The sequence below is a fragment of the Cottoperca gobio genome, chromosome 1, assembly GCF_900634415.1.
Source record: "Cottoperca gobio chromosome 1, fCotGob3.1, whole genome shotgun sequence".
NCBI lineage: Eukaryota > Metazoa > Chordata > Actinopteri > Perciformes > Bovichtidae > Cottoperca > Cottoperca gobio.
This window is the reverse complement of record NC_041355.1, coordinates 5,493,257-5,509,508: the sequence shown is the minus strand read 5'-3', so window position 1 is coordinate 5,509,508 and position 16,252 is coordinate 5,493,257. Positions and strand designations below refer to the sequence as shown.

Here is a 16,252-nt window from a genome sequence, read left to right as displayed (position 1 = left end):
TTACATATAACGCTTATGTTCCTCATGGAAAAAAAGAAAATTCCACATTAAAAAATAAATCTATATATTATATGTCTGCGCACTGAAGTTCAGTTTTGGTTTATTACAATGTATAAGACATGAAACAATTATTTTTAGCTTTCTTATACTGAACATGTATTTGCTTTTATATATTATATATCTGCCGTACATACGTATGACAGATATTAGTAGATGTTTAAATAAACTTTTCAGGATTTGAATTAAACATCTTGGCGAAAGGGACACCAACGGGCTGCATTACCTCTGAATTACCGCAGTGCTGACCGTGTTTCCTTAATGTCATGAGACATTAAAGATGGGCAGTTAAAAATATCAACCTCCAGTGTGTCAGAAAAACCAAATGAAGATAGATGTGGTCGTGAGGAGAAGGGGTTGTGGAATATACTAAAATAGAAATCCGGGTAGATGTCACAATGACAGGGGAGTGTCAGCGTGCCTCTTTTCCTTTCTTGGTTTCCTTTCCGATCAAATCTAGCCGTGGTGTTAACCAGCGTTTTGAGACAAAGGGTCTATTATGGTGATTTAGTTTTAATCAGTGCTGTTTATGCAGTAGTTAAACAGCAGGTTCAAAGGATAAGCTGAGACGGAGGCAGGAGATTTCTTTGGTTAACCCAGCTACAGCTTAAAAATGTCAAATCCTTGTTGCAAGGTAGCATTGAATAAACAAACAAAGAGGGAAACCTCTTAACGTTACCTTGTTATGCATCATAGCTGATCTAAATCTCTACATATAGCCTGTATAATTTAGTATGTAGTCGTACCTTTTAGCATCAAAGACATATTGTCTTGACCTCCAACGTTTGTCCGCTCGTTGGTTTATGACCAAATACCTACGATAATAACGTCATTCACCTCAGCTGTGCTTTAGCTGAGCTTCTAGCATGCCTGTTAACTTTTCGTCTTGATTATGGATAGCTGAGACACGACTGACTCATTTCTCATTCACTGAATTAAGTTCTGTCCATATGTTAACAATATTAACATACAATATTCTCAGGAACCCCGCAGTAAAGAGATGGTTTCGTCTTCAGCTGGATATTAATTGATTTGACTGTTAAACAAGAAAGAAATGTATAAAAGCACAGTTGGGCTTATGCCTGGAGTTAAAGTGTTTAACTCTACCATCTGTATTCCAGCGGATAAGACTAAGACATCTGTGTTTGTGTTTAGAAACACTTACATACTTACTCTAGATGATTTGCTTTTATTGTTTCAAATGCTCTAGACTGAAGAAAAGGAGGAAATTGAGTTTAAAGTTTGTTTACAAAGTCGGTTTTGGTGGATGAACTAAATGGAAGGTCCCACAAGGCCAGATCCTGAGGTTTTTGCTCGATGGAGAGCAGGAGGACACGTAGGCTCTGCTGTGCGTGTGACAGCTGTCTCCAGTGAATGGCATAGCTGGGATTTCCCAGGGTCTCTGCAGTATGGTACCAATTTAAGTCACCTAAAACTACATCTTCAGATGGAACAAACTATACTGTAAAATACATTTTAAATGCTTCAACTTTGATTTTGTAGCTTGTATTGTCTGCTTCATCATTACTTCTGCAAAGGAGGGTATGCTTTTGGTTCAGTTTGTTTGTCGGCAGCATTACGGAAAAACTAGTGGCACAATTTCCGTTAAACTTTGTTGGATGACATTATTTTTAATTTGGAGACGGTGATCTAGATTTTAAAAATGTTTCAACAGAGAAACCCATCCCAATGTTGCCAACTCTTTTCCAATGAAAGTAGCTAGCAGCACTAGCTCGAAAGGTTGCTAAATCTACACTGACAGCCCGTCCCTTTAGGCCTCTCTCCAAAGCCCCTCCACCAAAATTGTTATTCTGAACGTAAACATATCATTATGAACGTAAGCAATGAACAAAGTATAGTGTTGGTACTCACTGCTGTCAAGCTAGCAGCTCATGGAAGACTCCGAATACGTGCAATGAGTGCACGGGCAGAGTGTGCGCAGGTAGGCAGGCCGATTGGACGGATTTATTACAGTCCTACCCACCCAAGCTCTAAAGTGAGATCCACACCGGGCCTAAAACATCTCCTACTGTACTGATAAAGATAGTCCTAGGTTCAATCTCCAATCAAAACTTGACCAGGAGAAGCCACACTGTGTTTCCAGGAGCCAAAATTGGCATCCAGCTGTTGCAGGAGATGGCGATCAAGATATAGAACATTAACCGCAGGACATTTTAGTTGCGGTATTGCTTTTCTCACCTACCACACCCTGCACTGCAGGCCTGTTGAGTAAGGTGATCTGGACTTGCCCAGGGCAGCTATGTCTGTATTATCAGCAAGATGCATTTGCTGTTGGAGCAGGTGGTGTGTGTGTGTGTGTGTGTGTGTGTGTGTGTGTGTGTGTGTGTGTGTGTGTGTGTGTGTGTGTGTGTGTGTGGCAACTTTTATAAGAGAGTTTAAGCCTCAGGGTTTCCTGTCGTTTTCTATACAGACACGTTAATTAAAACCACACAACTACTGTGTTTTATTGTTTGTTGTTTGCTCTGTTATGCATTGTCTGGTTCATTTATTAGCCTTTTTTCAGTCGTCAGTTTAAGACTGTGAGCCGGAGTTATCCTGGTGGCCCATTGGTCTGATCCACCGAGCTTTACTGTCAACAGGTTGAGTAAGATCTTGAACAAATGTGTGAGCTGAAAGCCGAGTTGTATCAGTTAATTAGTGAGTGTGAATGCAGTTCTGAATCAAACTTTCATAATGACATCAAGAAGCCACCTGTCACTATTTTAATGCACCGTTTTGTTTTTACCATCTATTTGTGAGAACATATTCCTGGATACACTGAGGACATTCGTATTCACTTTCAATTGGAGTTGTCTGTCCCTGTCCGTTATGTGACAACCAGGGTGACATGATACGGATCCTGATACTACCGAGTCAGATGATCTTATCGCGGCTCAAGTGCTGTTTATCTTTACTATTCATATTTCAAAACCAACTGTTTTCCATCAACAAAACCTTGAAATCACCTCAGCTAATTCATTATGCAGAGTTATTTTAGCATCACAATCATCTTTGCTGCTCTGTCTTCATTTGTTTTGTTTCGCAAAAGATGCAAGCTGTTGATACAAACTCCCACTGTGATTATCTGAGCACATTTCTAAGTACTTCAATGTTGCCTTTGGTTGAGTAGCTTGTCAAATGAAATAACAAAACAGTGTTACCTTATCAGTAAACTCGGTAAAATGAATATTAGCTGAAGCAACAATTTCACAAGCAGCACAACTGTTGGGGGGGGGGGGGGGGTTTGGTGCAAACACTACATTTTATGTAACAAGCACCTGATTAAAATACTGAAAGTCTCATAACAACAGCAGCAATGCAGGTTTTTATGTGCTCCATATTAAGCACTATTAAATAAAAGTAAATGAATCTTACTAGCAGTACCTTTACTTTAAACGTCTCTGTGCTACATTAATGTTGCTGCTCCTACCTGACTCACTCTTTATTCATTAGCAGTAAGTGTTTCACTTTAGATAAGTTTGCTGCCCTGGAAGAGCAGCTGCCTTTACTAATGTCGGTCTCTGTGGATAAGTGTTGTAAAGAAAGTAAGACTCCCCCTCACAGTATCGTGCAAACACCATCACTCGGGCCTTTCTAACCATTTTCTCCTGTTTTTGGATCGCCAAATGTAGAATATTGGGTTTGACAGCACAAGAAGACTAATTATAATATTTATTTTTGTTCTTTTGAAGTTTTACTGATGCAATACATGGAAACACTGCAGTAATGGTGGCATGACGCTGAAGTGAGATTCCTTGCTTAGTTTGGTGTTTGACTATTTGCAATTTCAGGCAAGTTTTCTATTTTCATTTTACAGCATTATCCCCCAAAGAACTAGAAAATAATGTGGTTTTATTTCATATTTTGTTGGTTTAGAATAGTGGATAAGTGTCAGACGAGGTGTCTATAGAGTCATCCCTTGATGGTGACCTGATTTACCAAGCCCAGCAATGATCAAAAGATGGCTGATTTTGTCCACCGGACTTCAAACCCGTCTCTCTGTCCTGAACTAAGGACCACATCACAGTACACTGCAGGCGGTTGGATTCCATTGCCCTTGGGCTCCAAATAACACAGAGGGGAGGAAGGCATCTGCTATCGGCTATTCTGAGAAGCAGTCCCATTCCAGGGAGCACACGGATCCAGTCAACTATCTCCAAAGCACCCAGATGAGCCATTTGTTTACCCCCGATTTCAATGGAGACTCATAACACGCCCGAAATCTGTGATTATTTAGTTGAAAAAGCTACTCTGCTTTGTAAATGGCAGTTAAAAAAATAAAAGGTGTTGTATACAGTAAATATGTATTGTGATAACCTTCTGAATATCTGCTCGTATAGTTAGTATGTCAAATCTGTCTTTGCATTTTGACATGGGAAATTTAAGCCTGAGCTAAATGCCTCCTGAGTTCAAGCTGGGGGGGGGGGTGTATGGTGTTGTACTGTTGTGCTTTACATACAGACTCTGCATACTGGATAGCGATGTGCTCCCACCTGCCACAGGGCCGACTGAAGGCACTGACATTTCCCACGCTGTTAGATACTCTAGCTGAGAAATGATACACTCTTCCTTTGGGAAAGTGTCGCAGCGCCTAAACATTTTAGATGAAGATGTAATGCAAAGCCAAACCTCTTAAACGCTTTCACACGTACAAACAAATCACTCCTCCAGTTAAATTATTCATCTCAGTTGTGCTGCATGGCACAAACATTTTTGCTCCATAATAAAACAATATTGGACCAATCGATGCACTTGAATATGAAACGGCCGCCCGGGCAGCCAGCTCGTGAGGTTAAACTACATTTCAATGCTTTTTTTTTTTGTGCATTTGTTCTTGTGGAAACCAGTTTATTTATTACCCACTGCACTAAATCTGCTGTGGTGTAAAAAAAAAGAAGCACTTTCTTTTGATTGAAAAGGTCAACCCTCCCGTGACGGCGACAACACTCGAGCTCTTAGATGTTTGAAATATTAGTTTTCTTTCTCTAAGCTGCCGTCTGTATCACACGCTTCTAAGCTGTCTATTATTTCTTTTCCCCACAAAACAAAATTCATAATTCAAGGGATTGTTCTCCCTCGGTTCACACTGCATTAATTCAGACACATCCAATATAGCGTAATCTCACTTGGGTGGCAAGATGGCAGGTGAGTTCACACAGCGATAGGCTGCTATTCACTGTGACTGGGCTGTAAAGCACCAGATTCTCATATGAAATGGGTTAATTGTAAGCGCCATTGATTCGCTCATTGAGGCGTCTGCTTCTAGTTGTTTGTGCTACTTGTGTGTCGTACATAAGGATGTGCATAGAACATGTAACTTGAACTGAATATTAAATGCAGTTTCCGTATAGCTTCCCTATACAACCCTGATGAAGCAGAATCGTTGAGTGTGTTTCTTTCTGATAAACTCTTTATGAATAACAGCTGAGGATGGTTTTTGTCTAAAATTTGAATATTTCATGTTCCAGAGAAATACTCGGTCTTCAAGAGGATTTGAAATACAAGTGATTCAGTTTGTACTCTTTGTGTTAAAGTTCCTGTATGTTTGTATGTGTGTGGGTGACATAAACCCTCCATACTGATCAGTTTATCACTGTAACACCAGTGACCATACCTCGGCCGCTCAAACAGACTTCTCTGTGATTTACCTCCTTTTTTTTTACAAATGTGAACCGTGAATCACCGCGTCCGCTCCCTTCCTCTCTGTCTTTGTATCACGGTTCTAAGTGCTGACCTTCAACAAGCCGCCCTGTGCCTTTCACAGAGTCCTGCTCGCTGTAATCTGGTCATCAGTGAAGACAGCCTGTGAATGGATAGCTGACTGGCTGTAACTGATGCGGCCGTCTGCATAGTTTGTCTAATCTGTGTTTGAACCCTGCTGTCTGAGTCGGTGTGTGGTCTCGCTGCTTTTGATGTGCACTTCTGTTGGACAGCAGTGCTGTCCGGACACTTGCTGCAGTCCGTGACTTCCTGCACTGTCACATTACAGCAAAATTGACGCCGTCTAATGCCAGTTTGTGAGGTTGCTTTTTATTACACAGTGTTAAAGTTATTAGTAATGTGAAGGCTAGTTATATGTTAGACACAGGCAGTGGCAACCATCATCTTTTTATTATCAGAAAAGTAAAGTGTCTCAAAGTGTCAACATATTACAGAAACCATTAAAGTGAAAGCACACAAGGTTGGGTCTGTTTAGAGAACAGCTTTACTCTGTTGGAACACCCTAAAGCTCTCCGTATTGACGATTTGTAAAGACAAAACTTTGATCTTGCCTCCTCTTAATATTCACCTGCTGTTGTTGAAGTATCCAGCGCCTCCTTATTACTTAAATGGCAGGAAGATGAAGGTTTTTTTTTGAGTGTGCACACACAGGTCTGTTGTTCAGAAAGTGAACTGAATGAAAATGTTGCTCTGATATACAGGACAGTTCTGCTGGGGTGCAAACCGTATTGTTAACATTTGTTTAATATCAAGGCAACAAGACAAAGAGGCCACGTCGGGTGCAAATATTCAGTCTTGGTTTATAGAGAGATAATGTTTACAGTGTTTTGTAAAATAATAGTATTATGTGGAAATTTGACACATTTATATCTGAAGAACGTTCTCTAAAGGCCCAAAGACACAGGACTATGAAAAACAATTAACTATAGCTAACTATAGTTAACTATATATAACTGTTCTAGCTGTTGCATGATTGTAAAATATCAGAACTAATCTGTGAAAATCTCTAAATCACCAACTTTTCATGAGCCAAGAAAAAGAGCCTTGTTCTCAGCTAACCCGATGGCTTATAGTTAAAGTTTATTTAGCTTTCTAATAATTATTGATTTACACAAAATGTGTCTGTTTTGACGAACATTTTAAGGAAAAATGCTAAAGTTCTCCGTTTCCAGCTTCTCAATGTGATTATTTGCTGGTTTCTTTTTGTCTTCTGTTGTAAACTTGAGGATTTTGGACTGTCTGTTGAAACAAGAGAAATCTTTCAGTTTATCTAAAGCAAACACAATATCCTGTGAGATGTACAGTAACGCCTCAGTCAGTCTGTGAGATACTGTACCCGACTCATCATGTGACATTGATTAGCAGCGTGCACAGTGTGAGAGATGATGGATGAGTGCCAGGTTGGGGCCATGGCATCCATATTTATAATTTGTGCAGTTTATAAATGACCTTGGCTCTGGTGTACTTGTACCTCCAGGTCTGACGGGTATTCAGACCAAATATAGCACAAAAACAAGGGGCTGCACTGCCGCAGGTACCGGTGAGAAAACGAAATATGATCCAGGAGGTTTAGTTTGAGGAGCACATCAATGACTTTGAAGGCTTATCACGTTCCGAAACACTGCACCGGGGTTTATCATACTATGAGACGCGAGATGCGAAGTTATCATGGCGGCAGTCATTGGATCCTCGGTCATGGCGTTCTTTAGGTAAACGGAAGAATTAACGCTGGTAATGTTGCAAAGAACCGACTCGAGGATCGTTGATTGTCATTATGCAACACGGGGGTTGCACAACAAAATGCAGTTGTAGCTTAGTGCATTGCGCTACACACGAGAAACACAGAACAATAACAGCAGTAGGGACTTTCTGAAGTGCACTACCAACGTGTAGCTCTCATTGAAATGAATGAGGAAACAGGGATTGTTGTCAGAGCAGCCAAACGTGTGAGCTCCAGATTGTTATTGTTCTCTTTACCGTTTGCTCACATTGCATGAAAAGCTTCAAAATGGTTAATTAGTTAATTGGTCCTCCTCCACCTCTTCTGACTTTCCATTTCACTTTCATTTAATCATGCGAAACATCACGCCATTGTTGCTGTGAGGAGGTTCACGCATTTACTGTAAATATGCTCCTACTAATGTAAATGCGGTGACTCAGACGACTATTAATAGAGACCTGAGCATCTCCCTTTGGTCCCTCTCTGCTGGAATATTCTCTACGATTAGCAGTCAAACATCACATCACAATACGGTATGGCCAAAGGATAAATGAACTAATATCTTAGAGTAGAAGAGAATAATGTATGAAAGACTGCCACCCTAAAGCATCATACTTAACACTCTCTCATAACATTTAATTACAGGAATGTTCTTGCTGCAGTTAAAGCTTTCTTCCTCCTGCAGTTCTTACTTTTGAGAGTTTCATCTCCATTAATGGATGGCAAAGAATAATATGCAATCCTTCAGGGTGTACAGAAATATGGCATTCTAGTGTTTCAAGGACGCACCTCTCCTTTGTGTCATTAACAGTACGACGGTGTGGAAGTTACAGCTCCCTTCCTGTTGCCCTCTGTGGGTATAGAACAGAGGGAAGGTGGCTGCATGCCTAGCACAATATTGACTCGCTGAACATAAAACTCTTGCTTTGACTACCACATTATATCAAGTTAATCATTCTCTCTTCCGATGCCTGCAGTCTTTTCTTTCTCTCATTGATTCACTGAATGTTTCCTACCATGAGGAGAGAAGACTCCTGGTTTTCTCTGAAGAGCAGAATCAACACCCCCCCCCCCCCCCCCCCCTCCTCACACGGGACGGGCAGTTCATTGCCCCACATTCAGTCTCCGTACAGGCGACTCCCTCCCGCCTGAACATCTCTCTCCATCACGTACTGTTTCAAAAAGCTGCCATTGTCAAAACGTGAGCTACTTATTTCGGAACAACAAATCTTTTTTGTGTACATTTTTTAAAGAGAACATAACTAAATAAATAAATAAACTAAAACACATCCCCATCCTCTTATGACTTTTGCAGTACCTCCTCATGACCACCGCGCGCTCTGCGCTCTTCTATCTTTACATGCTGTCTGCATGCATTCTTTCAAGTCGATGTCACCATTATAAATGCTTTACACGTAGCAAAACTTTTCTCATTTGTTTGTGTCACTTCTCCAAAGTCTGTGAAGCAAGAGAGCACCTACTACTGTTCCTCTTCTATATTATACTAATGTGTTTTAATATGCACCGCTATTAAATACAGATCCAAAATGAAGGTAATTGAAGTGCAGCCACAAAGGATCTGTGTGCACAATAGATACTGAATGAGCCGCAAATGTGTATTTAAATCCTTGTGAAACAAAGACTTTGGTAAAAACTAAACAATGAGATATAAATACTGAAGAACAAACAACTTTAAGACGCTACGCTTCTGAAACCCTTCCCCTGGACACGTGGTGTTTACATGCACATGCTGTATAGCTACTGGCCTTTATGTCGAGTCAAGTAGTTGATGTGCATGACTCGGAACAATAAGAGTAGCAAAGATAACAAAGCAGCCATTCATATTGGTATGAATGCACAAATAACCGTCCATCTTAGTCCCTCTGATTACTTTGTTGTTGTACAGTTCACAACATTTTGATTTAAATATATAAGTATTGAAATACGTGACAGTGAAGGATAAGTGCAGTTTCACTCCTGTGACTTGACGCCTCGGTCCTCTCGCAGCATGTGGACCTCTGCGATTGGTGCGTGGGAGTTGTAGTTTACTATCCCTGCTTGTTACTGTTCCAGCTCCGGTTTGTTCCTTTTTAAGCCAAACTCAGAACTTGCATTTGTGCCGTTGGCGCCGTTACCGATTTTGTGAGAGAAACTAAGCAACCAAAATGGATTTCTATGAAAAGTAAAACATCATCTACCCAACATTACATCAGACACATACAACAAAGCCTTCATTACACATCTGTGACTCTCAGCCTCACAGAAGGTCAAACGGTTGGTCTCGTTCTACCATGCAAACATTTAAATGGGTTCAAACAGTCGCCTTTTTATGATTGTTATTCTTTGCAGGTTGTTGTAATCCTGCTCTCTTCCGTTATCACATCATTCATTACTCATTTCTGCATCTTCCTTCCTTTGATTGAAGCTCTTAATGCAGTTATGGTGCATTAATTTACAGGTCAAATGATCATGTTTTGCTTTTTTTCTGTGTGAACCCACCAGGTAGATCAGAAGCTAAGTATGAACTGCTCGACAGATACTTAGTTTTCAGCTGAGATTTAACAGTTGCTGTCCAAATCCTCTCGACCACATCTGTTTGTGTTGCAGTTCGACACGTTGGTTATTGGCAACGATACTTAGAACGGGTCAGTTCAGCCAAATCACACAGACATTTTTCATCTCTGTCGAGCATTGCAGATGGCGTTTGCTTCATTTGCCTTTTTATATGACGCATCAGTCTCTGAAACTTCTGGTTCCCCTCAAACAATGAGTCTGTTAGATGTAATGTCTCTTTGTTCTGAACTACTTGGGTTTAGGGTCTTGGGGGTCGGAGTCTATCCCAGCTCACCTCAGACACCCAGGACACTGTGCCCGTCCACCACAGGACTCAAATTGGATTTAATAAATGACGACATCCCGCTGATTCACTAGAAAGTGGTTGTAGCACTTAACCGCTCCTTGAACCTGCTTATAATGACCTTATTTGCACATGCTGATGCTCTTTACCTCCTAATAATGAGCCTTTCACTAACCGAAGTTTCTCTTTTCTTCTCTCTTATGTCCCGTTCTCCTGTTATGGAACACTTTGAACACACAGGTAAGAAAAACTTCCTATTTCTTTATTATTATTATGTAGCTCTTATATTCATTTCCACATCTTCATCTTTCGTCTAATTTCATGTGCAACAGAGAAAATCTCACTGTGCTCTTCGCCACAACAGCTCAAAATGCTGTTTAGTTGCCTCTAGGGGGCAGCATGAACTCAAAGTTCAATGAGCTCTGAGGTAGTAGAAAGCTCAGTGTCACCCTGGACCGTCCCCCGTGTGATTGTACAGCTAAGAGGGTTTGTGCTTTACGGCTATGTCTGTATCCAGTGTGTTGCATTGCTCTTGCTTTGACAGTGTTGCGGTCAGACGGGAATCCTTCCTGTTGTTTTAGTATCAGCATAAGTCTTGTGGCTGTCTGTTTGTCATGCTTCAGTTTGGTGAAACCATGGGCACCTCCCAACCGCCTCGTTTGTGCCTGAAGACTGTCTGATTCATGTTGTTTTCCATCTACTTCTCTACCTCTTGCAGAAATGAGTATTTATGAGCACTTCTCGTGTCCCTCAGACACACATCTGCCGTTTTTTAAGCACCAGCTCTTCGCTCATTTCCCTCATGCAGACACTCCCGGGTAAGAGCTTCAATAAATGTTCAGGTTGTTATGACGACTGAGTGCAGCACTCAATACTACATTACGAGTCTGAAGAAGCTCCTCCACTGTTGCACGTTTCTTCAGGTTTAATGCAATAGTCGTTTTACCTTTTTGTTGGAATAATTTCTCCACAAGGTCTGTAATAAAAGATTAATGAGTTTTGTTTTGAGAAACAACTTAATCCAGCGACGTAAATTATTTCCTGAAGATGTCGAGGATTCTTGTGATCGGTATGACACCGAGGATAAATCAGTTTTCATGTCATTGCACATGTTTTTCAAGATACCAGGTGAACTTGTAATGTAATGGCTGTTTCATAACTCCGTGGCCCTCAGCCACTTTGCTGGGGTCTCTGGAGGTGGACTTGCTCAGCTATCAGCACTGGGTGTGCTCGAGTTTGATGGGGCGCAAGTCAGCAGATGCAAAGTGGCTGCCGGTATCACAACTGGGAACGGCATGAAGTGGCGCGGGGATAATTGAGGACCTTGTGCAGCATGAGTGCACTCTGACTTTCCTGTGTCAGTGTGAGGTCAAAAGCTGCATCTCTGCTTCTGACTCACCGCAGGCTTTAGGTTTAGTCTACTGCCGTGTTAGTGCGGTGAGTCATGTTTTACATGTTACTGTCCAGGTTTTTACTTCAGGCTCATTATTTGTGTTTATTTATACAGACAATCCTGGAGTTTATCGGCGTCCAATTCTTTTAAGTTGAAAAGGACAAATGCTTTTTGTTTGAATAAGAAGGGGATAGATGAATATCAGTTTTAACCGCTCTGCTCCTTTTTTTCTTTTTTCGTACTATAATTTCAGGTTAAAGGCAGGGTTAGTAGGATTTGTCGGGTGCGGTTTGTAAACGCGACATTCAGAGTTGAGCAGCATCACATTTGCAGAAAGTGTTGACGTTTGTCAGTTCTGCCAGGTAGAATAAAAGCATAAAAATCCATTTTCCTGGCAGCACATCTGCCTTCATGTTGAGGTCACGTCAGGCTCCAATGAAAGCATAAACCAGAGACCTCCCTTAGGATTTATCCCCCGTCTCATTGTGCGTGGATGTCCACTGGAAGAAAAATAAAAAGTTTATCCCGATTTTATATTCTTGCTGCTCGGGACATCTTTGACTTTGCGTTAAATCAAATGATTGTCCACATAGAAGAATCTCATTTTAGCGTCTCGTATTGATTCTTAAACTCAGCCAGCTGCCTTGAGTGCGTTTGTCTAAGTATACACACTTTATCTCAGCGTGAAGGGAAATTATTCTCTTTTGCTGCCCGAGGGATGATAATAGAGGAGTACCAATTGGAAGGAGGTGCGCGTTAAAGCAGTACTTCAATCTTCAAGTGTTTTCTGCAGTGTTATCACGATCTCAGTGCGACATTAGACAGGAGGGTGGCATCAAGTGCCAGACCAGAAAAAGTATGTCATTAATCTTTTTGTTGCTGCTAAAACAACATTCAAGTGGTGTGACAAGTCTTTGTATTTCCACTCCCTGTTTATTGTATTCAAACATGTCAACAGTGAACACACGGGGCTTAGAAGTGGTTTTGTCAGTAATGACGACGCCTGGAGTAACAGTAACTTACAGTAACTTGTACAACCACCAGAACTGTAGTAGCGTTGCAGTTTTATGCGACATATTTAGTTGGTCATTTAGATTAATCTGCAATTCTTTAGGTAATTGATTCATCTTTGAAGTCATTTTTCAATATTCTCGTTTGTCTATTGTAAGGATTTGCTTCTTTATATCATAGTTCCATCATGTCTTTAGGTTTTTAAGTGTTGGTCACACAAAAGGAGCCATTTAATGACATTTTCTTTGGCTTTAGAACATTTTTAATTCACATGTTTCACTGTAATCTTTGAAACGGGCAATAATGATCATAATCTTGTGCACACGTCTGTCTTGTCTTGATAAGTGTTCATGTCTTGAAACCTCTTAAAGTTTACATTATGCCGTTCACAATCAACCCCTTGCCATTCATGGACTATCAAATGAACAAAAACTAGTTACACAAGGTCACAAGCAGCGACTTTCCTCCATTTCCTCTCAGTCCCACAACAGTTTAGCTCTGTTTGTTTTGCATGGCAAGGAATTGAATATTTACCCCGATGAATTTCCCGGCAGAATTTGGATTTTGATTAGCAATTCATGGCCTCCTTAAGGCAGTATAACCAAGCAATCAATATTCTCTCCTCTGATGAGGACAGGGGGGGGGCACGCACGCACGCACGCACGCACGTTGTAGGGATTAATTTACTAACACAAAATGGAAAATAAATGATAGGCCCTTCACATAAGTGCACACACACACACAAAGATGCACAGAGCAGCTGGATCTTGTGAGCTTTGTTTTTGTATCTCCGCTGCAGTGTGTCAGCGTCCTGTTGTATTACTGTGATGGATGACAATGAAAGGGATCTTATGGCTACATTAGATTTTCCAGCTACGTCACCCATCTAAGCAGCAACATCCGCAGCCTCTCATTTAAACAGGGCTCTGATGTAATTAGCACCGCCTCATTACTCTGCTCGCTACCCCCTCCCACTTGTTTACCATGAGTCCAATGGAAAAACACAACATGTTGGGGACAGGCTTCAAGTTTAGCCAAACTGAAGTTACCCCTAAAATACACTAAAGTTAACTTTTAGAGGCAGACGTTTCCCCACTGGATCCCCCCCCCCCCTTGAAATATTGTCCATACTTTTTTGCTGACTCGTTCCTTTTCTAATGGAATATACAACATGTAATGAATCATTACTCCCAGGTATAATATGTACAGTATGGCTCTTAGACGTTAGGTGGTGGTTTGAAGGATCTCTTCCCCGCAGCATTATGGCAAAATATGTTTAAGAAAAGAAACCGCTCTGTTACCTTTTTAGTGGATCAGTTGATTGTTACGATTGATTGCTACGCTGACTTGTAATGGGGAGAATAGTGTCTCTGTCAGTCCCACTCGGGGGGGGCCCCGACTGCATCTTCTTTCACTTTGTAACTTTGGTTTACGGGTCGAACAATCTCCCGGGACACGAACATAAGGCTTTACGGCACTAAGTCGATTTATGTGAAACTGAATCTTATTTTATGAAGAAAAATGTTTTCAGGTTTTCCCTGTGCTGTCCTCCGGCTGCTCTGCCTCCACTCTGTGTGTGTGAGTTTCCTAACACACAGAAAGCTTCACTAGTTGCTAAAGTAGCACTAACAGCTCCTGTCAGCTAGTTGGGTGTTAACTCAGTGAGACGATATTAACATGAGCTGGCTTTCTATGTCTCGTGTTGCACATGCTGGATGTTAGAAAAGTTATCGAGTCGCTACTTTTTGATCATAAGTAACGTAACTGTACATGTGACACTGAAACTGTAGGAGCACTAAATCACCACAATACAGCATCTTACATTATTCCACATATTTTACAGGTCAAAGGTTTGTTTACAGGTGTTGTAGTCGACTACTGCATGTGTCAAAAAGTATAAATCCCTCAAAATATTTTTTAATTATATCACCCTTCTTCTTCTTTCCTGCCTTTGTTGGCAGGAACCCACTCATAAAAGAACATCAGTCACACAGAGCTCGGACATTTCACTGGATACCTTTTACATGGGTGACTGGTATCAGCCGTTAAAAGCCTGATTGGACCGTCGTCATGTGTACAATTTAGACGTTACATGCGGGAAATCTTAATGACAAATGTGCAGAAATAATGTTGGAAATCTGCCAAGTTTCCCTTTTCTATTTCCACTTCCTTTCTAGCACTGTTGACTAATTAAAATGACCAAATATTTGGGCTTCATAAGTCCACAGCCCACACCATCTGCAATTAAGAATCTCAACACCTGCATTAAAGTCCTTATTTTTGGTGTTTATATTGGAGCCCTTTCATAACTACTGACATGCAGTATAGTACAGCTGACGGGCCATTACGTACTGTGTAACCCTGGGAAAAAACAAGAACGCCTTCAACCTGAACGACAATCTTACAGGATGACGGTATACGATGAGATGGCACAGAAATGTCCACACATTCCCATATTCCAGGATAATTCTCCTAAAATACATGACAGTCCAGTGGAAGTTCTTTCCTGAATACCAGAAGGATGTTAGACATAAGCTTTGGTGGCATAAACCACAAAATCTACTTCATGAAATCCTTTTTTTTAAGAAGTTCTCATGCACATTAGAGGGAACACAGTCCGTGGAGATGAAGTTATCCTGGAGTTGCTCAAGGCTCTCAGTGCCCACATGTGCACTTCATGCTTCATCTCCCCTGATCTTCTCAGGGCCTCCCTTACACCACCGTACAACATCAGCACGCTACAGTGGAGAAGAGAAAGTGCTGATTTGGTCTGACTGGCCTCTTTAATTTGTGATGAGCGTGGGAGAGTGGGACCTCGCGGGGCCGTCGGAGCCTTGTGGCCAGGTTGTGCTGCTGCTCCATCCCCCTAGCCAGCTGTAGATGCACCTGCTAAGTCAGCGCCGGCTACCCAGTTCATTTTCTTCTTCTTCTCTCCACGACTGGGAAGAGTAGACTTTAAAAAAACTAAGAATTGACCAGAGAGCAATATGAACATTTGACTTTTTCTTTTGGTGAAATCATTCTCTAATGTAAACCCACTGACAGTTATCCTCAGACTTTGGAGTTAATGCACCTTCTCTATCACATCTTGCCACTATGCAAATTCATGGTTTTCAAAAAGGTTTTACTACCTCTTGTGCTGCCAGGCTTTTATAGTATTTTAGGTTAATTTGTGGACTCTGTAACAAACTGTAAAACACGAAACTATGTTGTAAAACCTTTTCTGGAAGGCAAGCACAAACAAGATTTAATTTCAGTGTAGTGTTTTTATATCATAGCTTGTTACAAAGGATAAATGTGGTTCCTTTTCACTCTTTAAAAAGGATATAATTACTTTTAGATAAAGAAAACAGCTGAAAATGTTGAGTGCATCTTACTCCAAATCAGCACAAAAGCATATTTTCCGTGACTCAAATCACACGAACGAACATGACAAAAGCATAAATGTCTACACATCGACGTGTGTGTGTGTGTGTGTGTGTTAATGTGGAGG

The 16,252-nt window shown here is 41.0% G+C and overlaps 1 protein-coding gene across 12 annotated transcripts in view; it reads left to right on the top strand.

The window, feature by feature from the left end:
* The window catches only part of fbxw7 (F-box and WD repeat domain containing 7), a 100,614-nt gene that overhangs the window by 46,166 nt on the left and 38,196 nt on the right, over nucleotides 1-16,252 (top strand). For 2 of the 12 annotated variants that reach the window (XM_029441266.1, XM_029441299.1), the window contains one exon: nucleotides 10,001-10,143. The exons of the other annotated variants lie outside the window; for them this stretch is intronic. The gene's annotated coding sequence lies outside the window, so the exon portion shown is untranslated. Of the gene's footprint in view, nucleotides 1-10,000; nucleotides 10,144-16,252 lie in introns of those variants that run through there. 12 annotated transcript variants of the gene reach the window in all.